Source organism: Salvelinus fontinalis, chromosome 24 (assembly GCF_029448725.1).
Source record: "Salvelinus fontinalis isolate EN_2023a chromosome 24, ASM2944872v1, whole genome shotgun sequence".
NCBI lineage: Eukaryota > Metazoa > Chordata > Actinopteri > Salmoniformes > Salmonidae > Salvelinus > Salvelinus fontinalis.
The window spans coordinates 28183529-28194488 of NC_074688.1; positions in this window are offsets into that span (position 1 = coordinate 28183529).

The window sequence follows — 10960 nt, forward strand, 5'->3', positions numbered from 1 at the left end:
CTGAGGACAGACGATTTTTATGTGCTACGTGACGGTCCCGTTCTGTGAGCTTGTTTGGCCTATCACTTTATGGTTGAGCCATTTTTGCTTCTAGACGTTTCCACTTCACAATAACAGCACTTACAATTGACCGGGGCAGCTCGAGCAGGGCAGAAATTTGGCATACTGACTTGTTGGAAAGGTGGCATCCTATGAAGATGTCAATGAGCTCTTCAGTAAGGCCATTCTACTGCCAATGTTTGTCTTTGGAGATTGCATGGCTGTGTGCTCGATTTGATACACTTGTCAGCAACGGGTGTGGCTGAAATAGCTGAATACACTAATTTGAAGGGGTGTTTAAATACCTTCATGTATATAGTGTATGTTATTAGATCATAGCGGTGTCCCAAATAGCACCCTTAACCCTGTGCTGGTCAAAAGCAGTGCACTAAATAGGGAATAGGGTGCCATTTGGAATGCAACATACTCATGAAGATAATGGAAGGTCAGTTGAGGAGATGTTAATTTTCTATGCCTGGCCTGTGGGTTCACATTGCTTCCCTCTGCGAGACGGCCTGGTGCTGGCTAACGTTCCTCTAGCCAGGCTGGCTGGAGAACACTCCCTTATTCAGGCTGATGAAACAAGGCTGAAACAGGACGGGGGCTAGGCTGCACTCCAGGGATCTGCTCTGCTACACTCCTGGAGATGTAACCCAAACCTTGGCCTGCAGCACTGTATTACACACATACATACACATATGCAAGCACGCACGTCGTACAAACACACGCGCACACACACACACACACACACACACACACACACACACACACACACACACACACACACACACACACACACACACACACACACACACACACACACACACGCACACACACACGCACACAGGCACACACGGTTAGACAGGTTCATTTATAGTCCTCACAGGGTACTGTCATACAGGGGGGTTACAGAGGGAGGGGTGACGAAACACTGGGCAGGAGTGTAACCATCACAGAGCCTAGCACAACCTACTGTGACTGTAACACACACACACACACACACACACACACACACACACACACACACACACACACACACACACACACACACACACACACACACACACACACACACACACACACACACACACACACACACTCACAGCTGGACTCCCGTCATGATGCTATAGATGAGTCATAAGTCAGGAGTGTAGTCATCACACACAGCTTAAATGAGAGACTCTGAGCAGAACCAAATGAAACGTATCATCTTTACTTCAACAGCACAGTCACTAGAGATGGTAGTTCATATTGGCCGCCCCGCTCACGTGCAATAGCAGCCTACATTTTTCTGACGGACATCTTGACTTGAAGTGAAATATTGCTTTCACCCTTGTATCCTCATTCCTTGAATGCATCACAAATGGCACACTATTAAGTGCACTAAATTTGACCAGGGCCCATGGGACCTTATTCTTAAATATATTGCGCAATGGGCCCTGGTCAAAATTAGTGCACTGCTGTAAATAGGGTATAAGGTGCCATTTGGGCTGCAACCCTAGTTTAGTTCAAATAGACTCAAATCATAGTCTCTTATTTTCTTATCTTTGCTTTCAAGCACACAGACATTAGCAAGTCAGTGTGAGTCTCATGTTTTAATTACTCTGCTGTTATCGTTCCTCTCCTCCTGAGAGGTGAAGCTATTTATATATATGTTGTACGTCTATCGATTCCCACTGAGGTGTTTGAAGCTGTTAGTTTACAACTGGGAAAAAAGCTTTTAAAATGCTGAAACTGGAGAACAATATGCCAATATTCCTTTTGATCAGTCCCACGGCTTTGATCATAGACGTTAGGTTCAAAGTATTTTTCTTGTTCCTTGAAATATGTCAACACACCCGGCATGGAATAAAAGGTGCTTAACAAGACAAACAGTATAGTACCAGGGTTCAATTCCGACGGGGGGACCAGGATGAATATGTATGAACTTTCCAATTTGTAAGTCGCTCTGGATAAGAGCGTCTGCTAAATGACTTAAATGTAAAATGTTAAATGGGTGAGAAATGCTTCCAATGAAACAATATAGTACCAAACTCCTAGGATGAGAAATGCTTCCAAACAAACAGTATAGTACCAAACTCCTAGGATGAGAAATGCTTCCAATGAAACAATATAGTACCAAACTCCTAGGGTGAGAAATGCTTCCAAACAAACAGTATAGTATGAAGCTCCTAGAGTGAGAAATTCTTCCAATGAAACAATATAGTACCAAACTTCAAGGATGAGAAATGCTTCCAAACAAACAGTATAGTACCAAACTCCTAGGATGAGAAATGCTTCCAAACAAACAGTATAGTACCAAACTTCTAGGATGAGAAATGCTTCCAAACAAACAATATAGTACCAAACTCCTAGGATGAGAAATGCTTCCAAACAATCAGTATAGTACGAAGCTCCTAGGATGAGAAATGCTTCCAAACAAACAATATAGTACCAAGCTCCTAGGGTGTGGTCCCGTGTGGCTCAGTTGGTAGAGCATGGCGCTTGCAACGCCAGGGTTGTGGGTTCAATTCCCACGGGGGAACCAGGGTTCAATTCCCACGGGGGAACCAGGGTTCAATTCCCACGGGGGGACCAGGATGAATATGTATGAACTTTCCAATTTGTAAGTCGCTCTGGATAAGAGCGTCTGCTAAATTACTTAAATGTAAAATGTTAAATGGGTGAGAAATGCTTCCAAACAAACAGTATTGTACCAAACTCCCAGGAGGAGAAATACCTCCAAACAAAATATATTGTACCAAACTTCAAGGATGAGAAATGCTTCCAAACAAACAGTATAGTACCAAACTCCTAGGATGAGAAATGCTTCCAAACAAACAGTATAGTACCAAACTTCTAGGATGAGAAATGCTTCCAAACAAACAATATAGTACCAAACTTCTAGGATGAGAAATGCTTCCAAACAAACAGTATTGTACCAAACTCCTAGGATGAGAAATGCTTCCAAACAAACAATATAGTACCAAACTTCTAGGATGAGAAATGCTTCCAAACAAACAGTATTGTACCAAACTTCTAGGATGAGAAAAACTTCCAAACAAACAGTATTGTACCAAACTCCTGGGACGAGAAATGCTTCCAAACAAACAGTATTGTACCAAACTTCAAGGATGAGAAATGCTTCCAATGAAACAATATAGTACCAAACTCCTGGGATAGGAAATGCTTCCAAACAAACAGTATTGTACCAAACTCCTAGGATGAGAAATGCTTCCAACCAGTTTAGTACCAAATTTCTAGGGTGAGAAATGCTTCCAAACAAACAGTATTGTACCAAACTCCCAGGATGAGAAATGCTTCCAAACAAACAGTATTGTACCAAACTCCTAGGATGAGAAATGCTTCCAAACAAACAGTATTGTACCAAACTCCTAGGATGAGAAATGCTTCCAAACAAACAGTATTGTACCAAACTCCTAGGATGAGAAATGCTTCCAAACAAACAGTATTGTACCAAACTCCTAGGATGAGAAATGCTTCCAAACAGTCAATATAGTACCAAACTCCTGGGATGAGAAATGCTTCCAAATAAACAGTATTGTACCAAACTCCTAGTGTGAGAAATGCTTCCAAACAAACAGTATAGTACCAAACTCCTAGGATGAGAAATGCTTCCAAACAAACAGTATTGTACCAAACTCCTAGGATGAGAAATGTTTCCAAACAAACAGTATTGTACCAAACTTCAAGGATGAGAAATGCTTCCAAACAAACAGTATTGTACCAAACTTCTAGGCTGAGAAATGCTTCCAAATAAACAGTATTGTACCAAACTCCTAGGATGAGAAATACCTCCAAACAAAATGTATTGTACCAAACTTCTAGGATGAGAAATGCTTCCAAACAAACAGTATTGTACCAAACTCATAGGATGAGAAATGCTTCCAAACAAACAGTATTGTACTAAACTCCTAGGATGAGAAATGCTTCCAAACAAACAGTATTGTACCAAACTCCTAGGGTGTGGTCCCGTGTGGCTCAGTTGGTAGAGCATGGCGCTTGCAACGCCAGGGTTGTTGGTTCAATTCCCACGGGGGAACCAGGGTTCAATTCCCACAGGGGGACCAGGATGAATATGTATGAACTTTCCAATTTGTAAGTCGCTCTGGATAAGAGCTTCTGCTAAATGACTTAAATGTAAAATGTTAAATGGGTGAGAAATTCTTCCAATGAAACAATATAGTACCAAACTCCTAGGATGAGAAATGCTTCCAAACAAACAGTATTGTACCAAACTCCTAGGATGAGAAATGCTTCCAATGAAACAATATAGTACCAAACTCCTTAGATGAGAAATGCTTCCAAACAAACAGTATTGTACCAAACTCCCAGGTTGACAAATGCTTCCAAACAAACAGTATTGTACCAAACTTCAAGGATGAGAAATGCTTCCAAACAAACAGTATTGTACCAAACTCCCAGGATGAGAAATGCTTCCAAACAGTATTGTACCAAACTCCTGGGACGAGAAATGCTTCCAAACAGTATAGTACCAAACTCCTAGGATGAGAAATGCTTCCAATGAAACAATATAGTACCAAACTCCTAGGATGAGAAATGCTTCCAAACAATCAGTATAGTACGAAGCTCCTAGGATGAGAAATGCTTCCAAACAAACAGTATAGTACCAAACTCCTAGGATGACAAATGCTTCCAAACAAACAGTATTGTACCAAACTCCCAGGATGAGAAATGCTTCCATCAAACAGTATTGTACCAAACTCCTAGGATGAGAAATGCTTCCAAACAAACAGTATAGTACCAAACTCCTAGGATGAGAAATGCTTCCAAACAAACAGTATTGTACCAAACTCCTAGGATGAGAAATGCTTCCAAACAAACAGTATTGTACCAAACTGCTAGGATGAGAAATGCTTCCAAACAAACAGTATTGTACCAAACTCCTAGGATGAGAAATGCTTCCAAACAAACAGTATAGTACCAAACTCCTAGGATGAGAAATGCTTCCAAACAAACAGTATTGTACCAAATTTCTAGGGTGAGAAATGCTTCCAAACAAACAGTATTGTACCAAACTTCAAGGATGAGAAATGCTTCCAAACAAACAGTATTGTACCAAACTTCAAGGATGAGAAATGCTTCCAATGAAACAATATAGTACCAAACTCCTGGGATGAGAAATGCTTCCAAACAAACAGTATTGTACCAAACTCCTAGGATGAGAAATGCTTCCATCAAACAGTATTGTACCAAACTTCAAGGATGAGAAATGCTTCCAAACAAACAGTATAGTACCAAACTCCTAGGATGACAAATGCTTCCAAACAAACAGTATTGTACCAAACTCCCAGGATGAGAAATGCTTCCAAACAAACAGTATAGTACCAAACTCCTAGGATGAGAAATGCTTCCAAATAAACAGTATTATACCAAACTCCTAGGCTGAGAAATGCTTCCAAACAAACAGTATTGTACCAAACTTCTAGGATGAGAAATGCTTCCAAACAAACAGTATTGTACCAAACTGCTAGGATGAGAAATGCTTCCAAACAAACAGTATTGTACCAAACTCCTAGGATGAGAAATGCTTCCAATCAAACAGTATTGTACCAAACTCCTAGTGTGAGAAATGCTTCCAAACAAACAGTATAGTACCAAACTCCTAGGGTGAGAAATGCTTCCAAACAAACAGTATTGTACCAAACTCCCAGGTTGACAAATGCTTCCAAACAAACAGTATTGTACCAAACTTCAAGGATGAGAAATGCTTCCAAACAAACAGTATTGTACCAAACTCCTAGGATGAGAAATGCTTCCAATGAAACAATATAGTACCAAACTCCTTGGATGAGAAATGCTTCCAAACAAACAGTATTGTACCAAACTCCTAGGATGAGAAATGCTTCCAAATAAACAGTATTGTACCAAACTCCTAGGATGAGAAATGCTTCCAAATAAACAGTATTGTACCAAACTCCCAGGATGAGAAATGCCTCCAAACAGTATTGTACCAAACTCCTGGGACGAGAAATGCTTCCAAACAGTATAGTACCAAACTCCTAGGATGAGAAATGCTTCCAATGAAACAATATAGTACCAAACTCCTAGGATGAGAAACGCTTCCAAACAATCAGTATAGTACGAAGCTCCTAGGATGAGAAATGCTTCCAAACAAACAGTATAGTACCAAACTCCTAGGATGACAAATGCTTCCAAACAAACAGTATTGTACCAAACTCCCAGGATGAGAAATGCTTCCATCAAACAGTATTGTACCAAACTCCTAGGATGAGAAATGCTTCCAAACAAACAGTATAGTACCAAACTCCTAGGATGAGAAATGCTTCCAAACAAACAGTATTGTACCAAACTCCTAGGATGAGAAATGCTTCCAAACAAACAGTATTGTACCAAACTGCTAGGATGAGAAATGCTTCCAAACAAACAGTATTGTACCAAACTCCTAGGATGAGAAATGCTTCCAAACAAACAGTATAGTACCAAACTCCTAGGATGAGAAATGCTTCCAAACAAACAGTATTGTACCAAATTTCTAGGGTGAGAAATGCTTCCAAACAAACAGTATTGTACCAAACTTCAAGGATGAGAAATGCTTCCAAACAAACAGTATTGTACCAAACTTCAAGGATGAGAAATGCTTCCAATGAAACAATATAGTACCAAACTCCTGGGATGAGAAATGCTTCCAAACAAACAGTATTGTACCAAACTCCTAGGATGAGAAATGCTTCCATCAAACAGTATTGTACCAAACTTCAAGGATGAGAAATGCTTCCAAACAAACAGTATAGTACCAAACTCCTAGGATGACAAATGCTTCCAAACAAACAGTATTGTACCAAACTCCCAGGATGAGAAATGCTTCCAAACAAACATTATAGTACCAAACTCCCAGGATGAGAAATGCTTCCAAATAAACAGTATTATACCAAACTCCTAGGCTGAGAAATGCTTCCAAACAAACAGTATTGTACCAAACTTCTAGGATGAGAAATGCTTCCAAACAAACAGTATTGTACCAAACTGCTAGGATGAGAAATGCTTCCAAACAAACAGTATTGTACCAAACTCCTAGGATGAGAAATGCTTCCAAACAAACAGTATTGTACCAAACTCCTAGTGTGAGAAATGCTTCCAAACAAACAGTATAGTACCAAACTCCTAGGGTGAGAAATGCTTCCAAACAAACAGTATTGTACCAAACTCCCAGGTTGACAAATGCTTCCAAACAAACAGTATTGTACCAAACTTCAAGGATGAGAAATGCTTCCAAACAAACAGTATTGTACCAAACTCCTAGGATGAGAAATGCTTCCAATGAAACAATATAGTACCAAACTCCTTGGATGAGAAATGCTTCCAAACAAACAGTATTGTACCAAACTCCTAGGATGAGAAATGCTTCGAAATAAACAGTATTGTACCAAACTCCTAGGATGAGAAATGCTTCCAAATAAACAGTATTGTACCAAACTCCCAGGATGAGAAATGCTTCCAAACAGTATTGTACCAAACTCCTGGGACGAGAAATGCTTCCAAACAGTATTGTACCAAACTCCTAGGATGAGAAATGCTTCCAATGAAACAATATAGTACCAAACTCCTAGGATGAGAAATGCTTCCAAACAATCAGTATAGTACGAAGCTCCTAGGATGAGAAATGCTTCCAAACAAACAGTATAGTACCAAACTCCTAGGATGACAAATGCTTCCAAACAAACAGTATTGTACCAAACTCCCAGGATGAGAAATGCTTCCATCAAACAGTATTGTACCAAACTCCTAGGATGAGAAATGCTTCCAAACAAACAGTATAGTACCAAACTCCTAGGATGAGAAATGCTTCCAAACAAACAGTATTGTACCAAACTCCTAGGATGAGAAATGCTTCCAAACAAACAGTATTGTACCAAACTGCTAGGATGAGAAATGCTTCCAAACAAACAGTATTGTACCAAACTCCTAGGATGAGAAATGCTTCCAAACAAACAGTATAGTACCAAACTCCTAGGCTGAGAAATGCTTCCAAACAAATAGTATTGTACCAAACTTCTAGGATGAGAAATGCTTCCAAACAAACAGTATTGTACCAAACTCCTAGGATGAGAAATGCTTCCAAACAAACAGTATAGTACCAAACTCCTAGGCTGAGAAATGCTTCCAAACAAACAGTATTGTACCAAACTCCTGGGATGAGAAATGCTTCCAAACAAACAGTATTGTACCAAACTCCTAGGATGAGAAATGCTTCCATCAAACAGTATTGTACCAAACTTCAAGGATGAGAAATGCTTCCAAACAAACAGTATAGTACCAAACTCCTAGGATGACAAATGCTTCCAAACAAACAGTATTGTACCAAACTCCCAGGATGAGAAATGCTTCCAAACAAACAGTATAGTACCAAACTCCAAGGATGAGAAATGCTTCCAAATAAACAGTATTATACCAAACTCCTAGGCTGAGAAATGCTTCCAAACAAACAGTATTGTACCAAACTTCTAGGATGAGAAATGCTTCCAAACAAACAGTATTGTACCAAACTTCTAGGATGAGAAATGCTTCCAAACAAACAGTATTGTACCAAACTTCTAGGATGAGAAATGCTTCCAAACAAACAGTATTGTACCAAACTGCTAGGATGAGAAATGCTTCCAAACAAACAGTATTGTACCAAACTCCTAGGATGAGAAATGCTTCCAAACAAACAGTATTGTACCAAACTCCTAGTGTGAGAAATGCTTCCAAACAAACAGTATAGTACCAAACTCCTAGGGTGAGAAATGCTTCCAAACAAACAGTATTGTACCAAACTCCTAGGATGAGAAATGCTTCCAAACAAACAGTATTGTACCAAACTCCTAGGATGAGAAATGCTTCCAAACAAACAGTATTGTACCTAACTTCTAGGATGAGAAATGCTTCCAAACAAACAGTATTGTACCAAACTCCTAGGATGAGAAATGCTTCCAAACAAACAGTATTGTACCTAACTTCTGGGATGAGAAATGCTTCCAAACAAACAGTATTGTACCAAACTCCCAGGATGAGAAATGCTTCCAAATAAACAGTATTATACCAAACTCCTAGGCTTAGAAATGCTTCCAAACAAATAGTATTGTACCAAACTTCTAGGATGAGAAATGCTTCCAAACAAACAGTATTGTACCAAACTGCTAGGATGAGAAATGCTTCCAAACAAACAGTATTGTACCAAACTCCTAGTGTGAGAAATGCTTCCAAACAAACAGTATAGTACCAAACTCCTAGGGTGAGAAATGCTTCCAAACAAACAGTATTGTACCAAACTCCTAGGATGAGAAATGCTTCCAAACAAACAGTATTGTACCAAACTCCTAGGATGAGAAATGCTTCCAAACAAACAGTATTGTACCTAACTTCTAGGATGAGAAATGCTTCCAAACAAACAGTATTGTACCAAACTCCTAGGATGAGAAATGCTTCCAAACAAACAGTATAGTACCAAACTCCTAGGATGAGAAATGCTTCCAAACAAACAGTATTGTACCTAACTTCTGGGATGAGAAATGCTTCCAAACAAACAGTATTGTACCTAACTTCTGGGATGAGAAATGCTTCCAAACAAACAGTATTGTACCAAACTCCTAGGATGAGAAATGCTTCCAAATAAACAGTATAGTACCAAACTCCTAGGATGAGAAATGCTTCCAAACAAACAGTATTGTACCTAACTTCTGGGATGAGAAATGCTTCCAAACAAACAGTATAGTACCAAACTCCTAGGATGAGAAATGCTTCCAAACAAACAGTATAGTACCAAACTCCTAGGATGAGAAATGCTTCCAAACAAACAGTATAGTACCAAACTCCTAGGATGAGAAATGCTTCCAAACAAACAGTATAGTACCAAACTCCTAGGATGAGAAATGCTTCCAAACAAACAGTATTGTACCAAACTCCTAGGATGAGAAATGCTTCCAAACAAACATTTTAGTACCAAACTCCTAGGATGAGAAATGCTTCCAAACAAACAGTATAGTACCAAACTCCTAGGATGAGAAATGCTTCCAAACAAACAGTATTGTACCTAACTTCTAGGATGAGAAATGCTTCCAAACAAACAGTATTGTACCAAACTCCTAGGATGAGAAATGCTTCCAAACAAACAGTATTGTACCTAACTTCTAGGATGAGAAATGCTTCCAAACAAACAGTATTGTACCAAACTCCTAGGATGAGAAATGCTTCCAAACAAACAGTATTGTACCAAACTCCTAGGATGAGAAATGCTTCCAAACAAACAGTATTGTACCTAACTTCTAGGATGAGAAATGCTTCCAAACAAACAGTATTGTACCAAACTCCTAGGATGAGAAATGCTTCCAAACAAACAGTATTGTACCAAACTCCTAGGATGAGAAATGCTTCCAAACAAACAGTATTGTACCAAACTCCTAGGATGAGAAATGCTTCCAAACAAACAGTATTGTACCTAACTTCTAGGATGAGAAATGCTTCCAAACAAACAGTATTGTACCAAACTCCTAGGATGAGAAATGCTTCCAAACAGTCAATATAGTACCAAACTCCTAGGATGAGAAATGCTTCCAAACAAACAGTATTGTACCAAACTCCTAGGATGAGAAATGCTTCCAAACAAACAGTATTGTACCAAACTCCTAGGATGAGAAATGCTTCCAAACAAACAGTATTGTACCAAACTCCTAGGATGAGAAATGCTTCCAAACAAACAGTATTGTACCTAACTTCTAGGATGAGAAATGCTTCCAAACAAACAGTATTGTACCAAACTCCTAGGATGAGAAATGCTTCCAAACAAACAATATTATACCCTCCAACAGAGTAACATCTATCCAGCAATGCTGTTTTATGACAGGGTTTATGAGGTATTTGTCTGTGAAGTTAAGATACCCACGCATGTAAAACATTTTAC